General features: G+C 45.2%; 1 long non-coding RNA gene across 1 annotated transcript; it reads left to right on the forward strand.

Moving 5' to 3' along the window:
• Window positions 1-4,352: 4,352 nt before the first annotated feature.
• On the forward strand, window positions 4,353-11,938 carry LOC138767272 (uncharacterized). Its single transcript, XR_011358783.1, has 3 exons — window positions 4,353-4,479; window positions 11,341-11,413; window positions 11,817-11,938. It is a non-coding gene; the product is annotated as an uncharacterized lncRNA (long non-coding RNA).
• The last annotated feature ends 787 nt before the right edge of the window (window positions 11,939-12,725 follow it).

Below are 12,725 nucleotides of genomic sequence, written 5' to 3' on the forward strand. Positions count from 1 at the left end.
GTGATCCCGGCTGCTATTAATAGCCTGGGACCGCGGCCTCTAACGAGCCATTTAGATGCAGCTGTCGAAGCTGACAGATGCATCTAAATGGCTATTTCCCCCCATTATTAGTTGTCTAGTGGATGGATTGCCCCCTCCGCGATGTGGTCGCGGAGAGGTGAACCATTTAACTTACCCGACCGGGCCTCAGTGTCGGAATGATGCTGATCCCGACTCGGTATTCTATTGATCTGGTCTGCTGCAGTCCAGACCAATAGAGCACCAATCTAATGGATTTATGGATCAAATTTTATGCAAAAATTAAATATGCTATTGCAAAGTACAATTAATGGCGCAAAAAATAAGGGTTCGTGTGGGTCTGTAGGTGAAAAAAGGAAGTGCTACGGCCTTTTAAATGCAAGGAGGAAAAAACGAAAGCACAAAAACAGAAATTGGCCCGGTCCAGAAGAGACCACAAATAGGAGAAGAACTTGAGATAAATGTATTTTTTTTAGACAATTTTTTTTTTTAACTTAACAAAATGTGGAATCCATAAAAATGTCAAAGTACCTTTTTACTGGCGCATGGATCCTAAGGCTCGGGTTCCTTTAGTAAAATATATTGTTTAAAGTCTTAAACACATTGTAATGGTGCTGGAGTGTATTATTCTACGTTTCGCATATAGCAGGTCTAAATGAAAACATACAATGTATCCAGTTGGTGGTATTTTAGATATATAGCATTTTGCATACTCCTAATCACAGTCTTTTATCCCTCTGATAGGTTAATTAGTATAAAAAGTGTTTTTCTTCTGTGGTCTAGACACAGAAACATTCAGAACTTGTTTCCTTTGAAAAGAAGCCATGTGCGAAAATGTACAGTACACGATCACTGTTTTCCATGTTTTGTTAAGTCCAGATGGATCAAAATATCTTACAACGTAAAGACCCCACCCCATCCCCCACCCCGAGTACAATATTCTAATATTTCACTGGGTTCAAAAAGTATTCACTAACATTGAACAGTGCTGAAACTTCATAATACAATAGAGATGGTGAGGGTATCTATGTATACTGTATATATCCATTCATATGGGTCCAGGCTAGATCTCACACGTTGCAGGAATGGAACGTACATTTATTAAAATGACTGCGTGTGGTCTGTACTGACATATATACGAAGAAGTAATGCGCCAACAATTTTGCATTGATTTACATTATATTCCTTTTATTACTTGTGGGAAATGTGTTAAATATACAAAAGTTACCCTTACTTTTTGAATGGTTGCTTAAAGTGAATGTACCATTAGGGAATTGGAGGCTGGCCCGGCACCCCCCAGTGTGACGATATCTCCTCTGTGATGCAGCTACATTAGCATTAAAGGGGTTATCCAGAGCTACAAAAACATGGCCACTTTTCCCCCTCGTGTTGTCTCCAGTTCAGGTGTGGTTTGCAATTAAGCTCCATTTACTTCAATGGAACTGAGTTTCAAAACCCCGCCCAAGCTGGAGACAACCGTAAGGGGAAAGTGGCTATGTTTTTGTAGGGCTGGATAACCCCTTGAACAGGGCTGCGTCACTAAGGGGAAGGGATATCTCCAGGCCCGCCTCCGTCGCATACAGCCGGACCAGTGCACAAGAACAAAACAGCACTGAGTGTGGGAAATGGGTGGTGTTTTGAAAAAAGGAACACACCACTGGGACCCCCTAATGGTACCGACTGGAAAATGTAAAAAAAAAAAAATGCCTTCCCTAATGATACATATCCTTTTAACCCCTTGACGCAAAATGGCGTTCCCGGTAGTTCCGGTAGTACTGGTAGTTCCTGAAGTAGGTTGTCCCTGCCTCCCCCAGCTGTCCCTAGCGGCGATTTAGTAGCAGGAGGAGGCTGTGTCACACAGCCTCCTCCTGCTGCCCCTGCCCCCCCCCTGGGCAGTTAACCCCATAGGCTCCGCGGTCTATGGGGCAGCCGCAGGGGGGTTTAGGGAGGGGGGCCATAGCAACCCAAATGCTGCTTTAGAAGTCTAGGCTGCTATGGATTAAAACGATCAGGCTGTTCTGACAGCTCATTCATTCTATAATACATTACAGCACTGATCATTTGCTGTAATGTATTATAGATGTGACTGAAAAGTTAAACACACACAATTACACAAATAGATAAATAAACAAATAAGTTAAACAAATAAAATAAATAAATATAAATAAAAAAATATATACACATTCCCCCCCTTTATAAATAATGAATAAGATACACATATTTGGTATCGCCGTGTCCGTAATGACCCTGTCTATTTATTATCCCGGCCTATTAACGCCATAAAAACAATCAATAAAAAACAAACCAAAATGACATTTTTTTGTTAATCCCACCCCCTAAAAATATAGATAAAAGCTATCAAAAGGTCACATGTACCCAAAATGTGTACCACTAAAACGTCAGCTTATGCCGCAAAAAAAGCCCTCACATAACGCCATTGGCTAAAAAATAAAAATATTACTGCCCTTACAATATGAAAGACACAAACAGTTTTTATAGTAAAAATGCCATAAACTATAACAAAAGCTATATAAAATGGATATCACTGTGATCGTACCGACCTGACAAATAACTATAACATGTCATATGTAACGTATAGTAAACAGCACACAAAAAATGGTGAAAAACAGCTGCTAAATTGTGTTTTTTATTCGTACCAACTGATAAAAAATGTAATAAAAAATGATCAGGGTGTCACATGTCCCCCAGAATGATACCGATGGAAACGTCAACTCGTCTTACACAAATATTTAGGCACCGCAAGGCCTCTGTGACATGGTACATAAAAAAAGGCCCCAAAATTCAGGAAAAATAATTTCAGGATAACCGCAATGGTTAAAAGCATCGCAGAGTTATCACTACATAAAGAGAGGCAGGTCAGATTTGAAAAATAGGCCCCGGGGATTAAGACCAAAACAGGCTGTGGAGGCAAGGGGTTAAGGGTGCGTTCACATGTACACGATCTGGATGGTGGTCTGGATGGTGTATAGCTGGGTATAGCTATAGTATACATATTCATATATATTATACAGTATATATACACACCATGGGGAAGATTTATTAACCTTAGCAACCAATCAGATTCCACCTTTCATTCCTCACAGACTTTTTGGAAAATGAAAGGTGGAATCTGATTGGTTGCTAGGGGCAACTGAGCCAGTTTCACTTTACACCATGTTTGATAAATCTCCTTCTATATCTCTATGCATCTAATATATATATATATATATATATATATATATATATATATATACATATATATATCAACTAGTCACATAGACGACAATTAGCTGTCAACAATGGGAGGGAGAGAGCAGCATATCAGGAGAAGGAGACAAGTTTGCTAAACGATTGTATTTGCAAAAATAATACCTACAACTTAGGGGGGGGGGGGGGAACTGTTAGGAGTGCTGTGGGAGGGGAGTAGGCAACATTGGGTGGGGAACTGTGAGAAGTGCTGTGGGAGGGGAGTAGGCAACTTTGGGTGGGGAACTGTCAGCAGTGCTGTGGGAGGTGAGTAGGCAGGGTGGAAAAACTGTGATGGAAATCTGAGGAAAAGCAATGCATTCTGGGAGTTGTGGTACTGGACAACTGCTCAACCACAAAGTAAAGAACTCAGATCCCCAAAGTAAATGCATTTTGGTAATTTTAGAACTAGAGCAGACAGGTAAGCAATGCTATATACTTTTGTAGTATTTTTTTTTAACCTAATGTTGCAGTACCCTTTCTAACTTACACATATAACATAATTTGCCAAATATACTGTCTATATACTGTACATAAGCACCAAGTCTTACACGGTTCTCCGGTTTAGTTTGTGTTGTCCTTTGAAGGCAGCGCTGCCATGAATCACAATCCTACGTCTTTAAACACAATTCTCCGCAGGAATTTTACGACGCGAGCTGTGATAACCACATCACAACTCCTAGAATCTGCAGCCAGTATCACCATCTAGTATCAGATGGATGAAAGTTCACTCACACAAGTGCCAAATACCACTTTCCACTAGGTTTTCTAAGAGGTGAACTTCAGAGTCCAGGTGTCAGCTAAGGATACAATGTTCACTCTTTTATTTAGTAAAAGGGCACGGCGAGAATGCACAGGGAATAGCTGTATGAATAGAAGGCAAGGAGAACGCTCTGCCAGGACTGGTGGTGATGTAAGACGTAGAATAGAAGCCTCACCCGCAGTTGCTTATAAATACCAGTTCATTTACAGGATGTAATCGGAATGTCTGGGATTTCTGCATAAAGTCTTTTTTGTTGTTACTTATTTATTACATTAACGAGTTTAGAATATTACGTTTTCTCGCTCAGATTTCAGAATGGCCCATGTTCCTGTATTGTGGCACAGTGCTCCTCACAGTGGCTGAAGTGAAGATGGTACCTTATAAAGAATAGGACAGAGGAGTTACATTTTCACCGTAGATGTTATGTGCTGCAGAATATTATACATTGTCAGGTAGCTGCTATAGCAGTAAAGGATATATCTGCTTTGTTATCTTCTAGTTGGCCATTTACAGGTAAAACCCCTATTACACGGGGCGACAGAGAGGATAAAACGAGTGCTGTCAGTGATCGCTTGCTCCTCTTTCTCTGCTCGCTGCCACTGCTTTTACATGCGTTGGCAGCGAGCAGAGAGTGCAGAGGGGGTAAGGGTCCTATTACCTGGAGCGAATCGGACAATTCAAATGATTATCACTCCATGTAATACAGACAACAATCAGCTGTTGAAATAATCATCGATTGATTGTTTCTTTAGGTCCAGACTATCGGGGGTGTATCACTATTAAATGTGGAGATGTGCGCCCGACAGATGGTGACTGTCACGGCACTGACCTGGTGATTGGCTGATTGTCCTATGACTTCAGACAGTGCCACGATCGGGCTGAAGCTAGCAGGACATCGGGGAGCACGTAGAGGTATGTAGTAGTTTAGTTCTTTTAAAGGGGTTATCCAGCGCTACAAAAATATGGCCACTTTCTTCCAGAGACAGCACCACTCTTGTCTCCAGCTTGGGCGGGGTTTTGCTGCTCAGTTCCATTAAAAAGAATGGAGCTTAATTGATAACCGCACCTGAATTGGAGACAAGAGTCAAGTTGTCTCTGAAAGAAAGTGGCCATGTTTTTGTAGGTCTGGATAACCCCTTTAACCCCTTAGCGACACATGACGTACCTGGTACGTCATGGAGCCGCGGGGGGTGTTCAGAGAGGGGTCCCATCGGGTCCCTGCAATCTGCAGCCGGGCAGTGCCTGTATTAGCTGGCGTGTGTCCCGTTGCCGCACCGGCTAATTAAGCACTTCAATGCAGGTGACAAACCTGACAGCTGCATTGAAGGGCTTTATACACAACATCCCTGGTGTCTAGTGGGACGGATGTTCCCCCCGCGATGCGATCGCGGGGGGGGGGGGGGTAGATCCGTTCTTCTGCCCATGCCGGGCCCCAGCGCCGCAATGACGCTGATCCCGGCTCAGCAATAGATTGCTGTGGCCTGCAGCAGGCCAAAGCAATCTATCACCGATCTGATGGATCTTTGCTGTGTATATACACAGCATTGATCTCTATGAGAGATCAGTGCTGTGTATATACAAGTCCCCCAGGGGGACTTCTAGTTAAGGTAAAAATAAAAGTAAAAATGTTTTTTTATTAATAAAAAATCCCCTCTCCTAATAAAAGTCCAAATCACCCCCCTTTTCCCATTTTATAAATCTAAATAAATAAATAAACAAACATGTTTGGTATCGCTGCGTATGTAATCGCCCAAACTATTAATTAATCACATTCCTGATCTCGCACGGTAAACTGCGTCAGCGCCAAAAAATTCCAAAGTGCAAAATTGCGCATTTTTGGTTGCATCAAATCCAGAAAAAATGTAATAAAAAGTGATCAAAAAGTTGCATATGCGCAATCAAGGTACCGATAGAAAGATCACATCATGGCGCAAAAAATGACACCTGACTCAGCCCCATAGACCAAAGGATAAAAGCGCTATAAGCCTGGGAATAGAGCAATTTTAAGGAACATATATTTGTTAACAATGGTTTGAATTTTTTACAGGCCATCAGATACAATATAAGTTATACATGTTAGATATCGTTTTAATCGTAACAACTTGAGGAACATGCATAATAGGATGAACGGCGTAAAAACAAATACCCTCCAAATAAAAGAAAACACGTTTTTTTTTTCAATTTCACCACACATTTAATTTTTTTCTGGTTTCGCAGTGTACTTTATGCAAAAATTCTACCTGTCATTGCAAAGTACAATTAGTGGCGCAAAAAATAAGGGCTCATGTGGGTTTTTAGGTGGTACAATGCAAGTGCTATGGCCTTTTAAACATAAAGTGGAAAAAGCAAAAGCTCAAAAATGAAAATTGACCCTAAGGGGTTAAGGGCTGCATACACTGGCGTAGCTACCATGGGGGCAGGGTACGCTGTCGCTATGGGGCCAGGGGGGGCTGGGGGCCCGAGCCCCAGCGGTAAAACTTCCATGGTGGGTGCCGGGAATACAGTGCGATCTGCCAGGTCCCCTGTGACAGCGTGGTGTCATCATCAGTACTCCCGTCCCCCGCGGCAGCCTCCCCCACCCCCGTCCTTTAGGACGGTACAACGGCTCCCCTCCTGATCTCAGGCACCGGAGGTCCCCGGTGTCCGGAGGAGGCAGCCGCCACCGCAGGGACAGCTACGTTCGGAGTTGCAGTTGGTGGAGATGTTCAGCGGAATCGGGGGTCTGCACTGCGCCCCTCTATCCCGCTGAACATCTCCACCAACTGCAACTCTGAACGTAGCTGTCCCTGCGGCTGGCGGCTGCCTCCTCCGGACACCGGGGACCTCTGATGCAAGTGCATGAGACCAGGAGGGGATGGCAGGTGTGTGCCCGGGCCGGTCACTCGGCTTGCTCCAGTCTCCTTCCCAGCTCTCCCTCTGCCCCAGTTCCCCCCCCCCCAGCTCTCCCTCAGCCCCAGTCCCCCCCCAGCACTCCCTCATCCCCAGTCCCCCCCCAGCTCTCCCTAAGCCCCAGTCCCCCCCAGCTCTCCCTCAGCCCCTGTCCCCCCCAGCTCTCCTTCTGCCCCAGTTCCCCCCCAGCTCTCCCTCTGCCCCATTCCCCCCAGCTCTCCCTATGCTCCATTCCCCCCCAGCTCTCCCTCTGCCCCATTCCCCCCCAGCTCTCCCTCTGCCCCAGTCCCCCCCAGCTCTCCCTCAGCCCCAGTCCCCCCCCAGCTCTCCCTCAGCCCCAGTCCCCCCCCCAGCTCTCCCTCAGCCCCAGTCCCCCCCAGCTCTGCCCCAGTCCCCCCCAGCTCTCCCTCTGCCCCAGTCCCCCCAGCTCTCCCTCTGCCCCAGTCCCCCCCAGCTCTCCCTCTGCCCCAGTCCCCCCATCTCTCCCTCTGCCCCAGTCCCCCCAAGCTCTACCTCTGCCCCAGTCCCCCCCCCAGCTCTCCCTCTGCCCCAGTCCCCCCCCCAGCTCTCCCTCTGCCCCAGTCCTGCCCCAGTCCCCCCCTAGCTCTACCTCTGCCCCAGTCCCCTCCCCCCCAGCTCTTCCTCCACCTCCCCCAGCTCTCCTTCTGCCCCAGCCCCCACCCCAGCTCTCCCTCTGCCCCAGCCTGCTCCAGTCCCCCCCCCCAGCTCTCCCTCTGCCCGTCACCCCCAGCCTGCCCCAGTCACTTCCAGCCTGTCCCAGTCACCCCTAGCCCGCCTCAGCTGCCCCCAGTCTTTACGAGTCCCCCCCCCAGCCTGCCCCATTTCCCCTCAGTCTAACCCAAGCCTGCCCCCCAGCTGTCCCTCTTCTCGTCACCCCCAGCTACCCTAGTCTGCCAGTCACCCCCAGCTGTCCCTCTGCCCCAGTCACCCCCAGCCTGCCCCAGTCACTCTAGCTGCCCCAGTCTGTCCTAGTCTCCCCCAGCTGCCCCCAGTCTGTCCAAGTCCCCCCAGCCTGCCCCAGTCCCCCCCCAGTCTAACCCAAGCCTGCCCCAATCACCCCCAACTGTCCCTCTGTCCCAGTCACCCCCAGCTGCCCCAGTTCTAATTGCTCACAACCCCATTCAAGGTTTCATGGGGCCCCATGCAGTTTTTTGAGCGGAACGTCGGACTTTTGGTCCAACAGCATCGGCGCTCTCTCATCATGCCTTTGATCCCGGCCGCATACTTGCGCTCCCGCGAATATGCGGCCAGGATATTCCAGGGAATTCAACAGGGATTCCCTGGAATATTCTGGCCGCATATTCCCGTGAGCGCAAGTATGCGGCCGGGATCAAAGGCATGCCGAGAGAGCTAACTACTTTTGGACCAAAAGTCCGAGCAGTTCGCTCATCTCTAATTATCATTAGGCATAGGATTGTAGCCTACAGACACACAGTAAGATTATCGCCTAAATTCGAACAATATAATGATTTTTTGCATGATAATCTTTCTGTGTAATGGGCCCTTAAGTGCTGGGTTGCTTAAGTATTGGTGTGGAGCTTCATGGGAAAGTGGAATCTAAGAGAGAGTCTGCACCCTTTACTCCAGCAAGGAGGTGTGCAGGCAGTCAAGGCATGGCACCATAGAGAGTGGACTAAAACTTGGTCATACAGGCTGAGGTCAGGACAGGCAGAGTGCAGTCATTATGGGTTATAGGTCAGGGCAGGCAGAGTGCAGTCATGATGGGTTATAGGTCAGGGCAGGCAGAGTGCAGTCATGATGGGTTATAGGTCAGGGCAGGCAGAGTGCAGTCATGATGGGTAATAGGTGGTGGGTCAGGACAGGCAGAATTCTGTCATCATGGGTAATAGGTGGTCGGTCAGAACAGGCAGAGCCTAGTCAGCACAGGTAACAGGTAGGAGGTCACTGCAGGCAGAAAGAAAATAATGGGCAGAATAATACGGCAGTGGTGAGGGCGCATAGAAACTGGTAAAATGGAGCAGTACAGAACAGTGATCACTGTTTGAAGCAGGAGGTGAGCATTGGTGGTCATAACTTGGCAGAAGTTGGAGCTTTACATGTTGTTTGTGGCCACCCTTCATTCTAGCTAATCCACAGAGGAACAAAATGGGAGATTCTTCTCGACTGACTATAAATTCAGTCACAGTGCCACAGTCATCAACTAATTCAGATCAATTTAAATCTCTTTATTGTAGTCACAGTAGATGCGTTTCCGGGCTCTTAGACTCCTTCTTCAAGTACAAGAGACATTATAACCTTCCCACTATGGGACAACTCTTTTGACAAAAGTCACAAAAACCTAGAAAGTTTGCCCAAGGGACTACTACTTCAGCTACCCTATCACCCTTCCTGTGTGTACCACACTATGTTGTCCCCTCCTGTCAAGAGGGGTCTGTATAATGGGTTGGTGCCAGGTATACCATTTTTTGACCAGCTTACGGGGAACTATGGGGTCCTTGCTGCTCTATATTCTCTTGCAAGGCGGTCACTGCCCAACCTCTTGTCTACCACCTTGCCCTGCTTCTAATCTGTACACCTTATGCTAACTATATAGTGATGTAATACAGTGCATTGTTCTCATACACCAAAACACAAATGTCATTGTTAGTTAGGTAAACTATATAGGGGAGGGGGAAAAAACAGGCAATAGACCATGCCTGGTGTGATACCGTAGACCACAGTGGTGAAAAAAAAGCATGAAGATTCAAAGCTCACCTTGAAGCCACTTGGGCTTTGTGCATATCTCTCCAAATATTTGGGGTACAGCTGGATCCAATGGGAAAACCTGGAGTTCACCAAGGGTTTTGCAACAAGCTGGCCCACATGTATGCATAAAGAAAAACTGAAAAAATGTACTTACTATGTCGTCAGTGCTACTTCAGAAAGGTGACCAGGAACGTGTTAAATGGCATAAAAAAAAAGTTTTATTGGAGAATGAACATATGATGTGTTTCAGGAAAGCAAGTTCCCTTTCTCAGATAGTCCATGCACTTTACCTGAGGAAGGGATCTTGCTTTCCTGAAACGCATCATATGTGCATTCTCCAATAAAACTTTTTTTTATGCTTTTTAACATGTTCTTGGTCACCTTTATGTGGAAGCCCTGAGCACATAGTAAGTACGGCTTTTAGCCACCACAATTTTTTTTTTCTTTATGCATTGTTAGGTGGTGGGCAGTGATAAGTTTTTGCATTGGGCTGGAGAGGTGTCGCACTAACTTTCCAACTGTATCACACATTCCTAATTATTGTCATAAGGCAGAGAAATTGGATTCTTGCTTCTTTTGGCGACCTACGTCTTCCATTTTATCATAGACAAAACATTATTTTGCAAGAGGTTTCCTGGTGTTTAATTAGCTTGTAGCTGTTCCCAATTATAATGTAGTAGACAGCGAAACTTACTAAACAGTTCCATGAATTCACTGGAGGAGACTGGGGGGGACAATTCACAGATTGTTTTCCTCTAGGAAAGTGTTATAATACTCCAGGGTGCTGCTGAAATTCATTTTCACGTCAACCTAGAAATTGTCTTTGAAAAAGGTCGATGAAAAACGAGCTGCCCTTTTGGACAAATATCACAAATTATAAATTTTAACCGAGCACCTCGGAGACTGTATCAAAAGCACGTCCAAACAAATAATCAGAGGGTGTTATGTGATGTGTTTATGCGTACCAAGCAGCACTACTGTAATTTAGATTATGTGAGCATATTGATTTACAAAAGAATAAAAAAAGGGGGAACCTGACACCAAAATACATTCCAGTCTTATTTGGCTTTTTCTTTAAAGGTCTTGGGCCAGACAGCTACACTCCGTTCCTTACTTGTGTCACTGCTTTCTTTCATTAATATCAAACTGTAATATTATATATATGGAAAATATTAATCTGCACACAATGACCATTATACTGGACCTTACTTTAGCTTTATTTCAATGTGTTGGACAAAAAAAAAAAAAAAAAAAAGGAATTATAATTTCCATGACATGGTAGGAAAAGTTACTAATAAAGACGTCTTTTTGGACAGTTTTCTTTTTTTTTCCAGTAAATATGACGCTGTTTTCTGGATCACTGAAAATTTTTATTTTTTTATATTGCATAAGAAAGAGTTGAGAAAATTTTAATATAGGCACATTTTCAGGGGTTGTCCAGGGACATTAAAGTTTTTATTTATGGCTGATGTAAAAAAAAAAAAAAAATTTATACTCACCTCCACCAATTCCCCACAGCTCCCGGTTTGATAAGCAATTTCAGCAGAAACCACCGGCTCAGCCAATCATTGGCTAAAGTAGTGTCCCGCCTCAGTCAGTGATTGGCCAAGCTGATAACTACTGCTAAAATGACTCATCTAGAAAGCAGGTAGAAACTGGGACTATATTATGTCTGTGGTTTTTGTTTTTTATACTAGATAGCAGGATCCCCCTTCAGAGTGCAGATCAACATGCAAGGAATCAAAAATACAAGGAAAAAGGGAGAAACAGGTACGTGCTATAAAATGATTGCACGTATATCATAATAGTGAATAAGACAAAATCAGACAAAAAAATAAAACAGAAAAACCCTATATCTGGGTCCTGCGTCCAGGATCCTAGCTCAACTTGCTGGACGAGTTACCAACCTGGGTGTTCTAAACAATGAAGGTTATACTAATGTCCAGATAATGAAAAATGACATACCAGATGGACAGTAGTGGAATACAGCAGTAGGAACATACAGAGGTGCAATGTAGGATGTGCCCAGTGAAGTCGCAGGGACTCCACGCAAAGTGCCACACTGCCGGTGGCTTCCTTTTTTCAATATGTAGAAATATTATGTCCTTGGACAATCCCATTTAAAGGAACATTAGACCTAAGATTCTCGATTAATAGCTGTTTAATGTTACAGATTTCCCAGCGACATCAGGCAGCTATTGGACATTGCATGCAACATGCTCCCACCCCCTCCCTCCTTATCTGCGGAAGTATCAGCACGGACGAGCAGACGAAGGAAGTGGAAGGATGGAGATTACAAAACGTAGCACCTTTCCTGCTCTCTAGATATCCCCTTTAACTAGGGCATCCCGATCTTTCCCTCCCGAGTCCTCATAGAAAAGAATACAATGACTTTGGGGCCTCACCACTGATCAAAATGGAAAATATCTTTCATATGAGCCTTATAAACATCAAAATTACCACAAGTAGTCAACTGTATTGACAAACCAGAAATAGGAACACATAATTACTTCTTAGGGCGGGATGTTGTGGGTCTGATCTGCTAGATCGGCGCTCACTTACAGAGCCTATTACATGGCTCAGTTATCTTGCAGCAAGGGCTGCACGGACATCGTTGGCGATGTCCGTGCAGCCCTTGCTTTGGTGTAAAAAAAAAAAAAAAGATTAACTGACCTGCCCACATTCCCCTGGTGTCCTCCCGCATTCTCTTTGGCATTTCCTGGTCACTGCAGCTGTAGCACATATTTGGTCCCGTCTCTAAAGTGACAGGCTGTTCAGCCAATCATTGGTCAAGATGGGACATCACCACTGCTACTGATTGGCTGAGCGGTCAGTCACTTTAAAAACAGATTCGGAAGTGATGGAGGTGTGGTGGGCGGAGATTCACAGAAAGAAGGCAGGGCACTGGGGGAGCCTGAGCAAGTAAGTAATAACTTTTATTATTTTATATACATTATCATCAGCCATCTTTTGATTTTTAAACTTCCGAAAGACAACGGCCAGCTGATGATCGACTCTTTGGCCGATTGTTGTCTTTATTACACGGAGCGATATCAGCCAGATTAGAGGCTTCAAGAATTAT

The sequence above is a fragment of the Dendropsophus ebraccatus genome, chromosome 11 (assembly GCF_027789765.1).
Source record: "Dendropsophus ebraccatus isolate aDenEbr1 chromosome 11, aDenEbr1.pat, whole genome shotgun sequence".
In the NCBI taxonomy this organism is placed as follows: domain Eukaryota; kingdom Metazoa; phylum Chordata; class Amphibia; order Anura; family Hylidae; genus Dendropsophus; species Dendropsophus ebraccatus.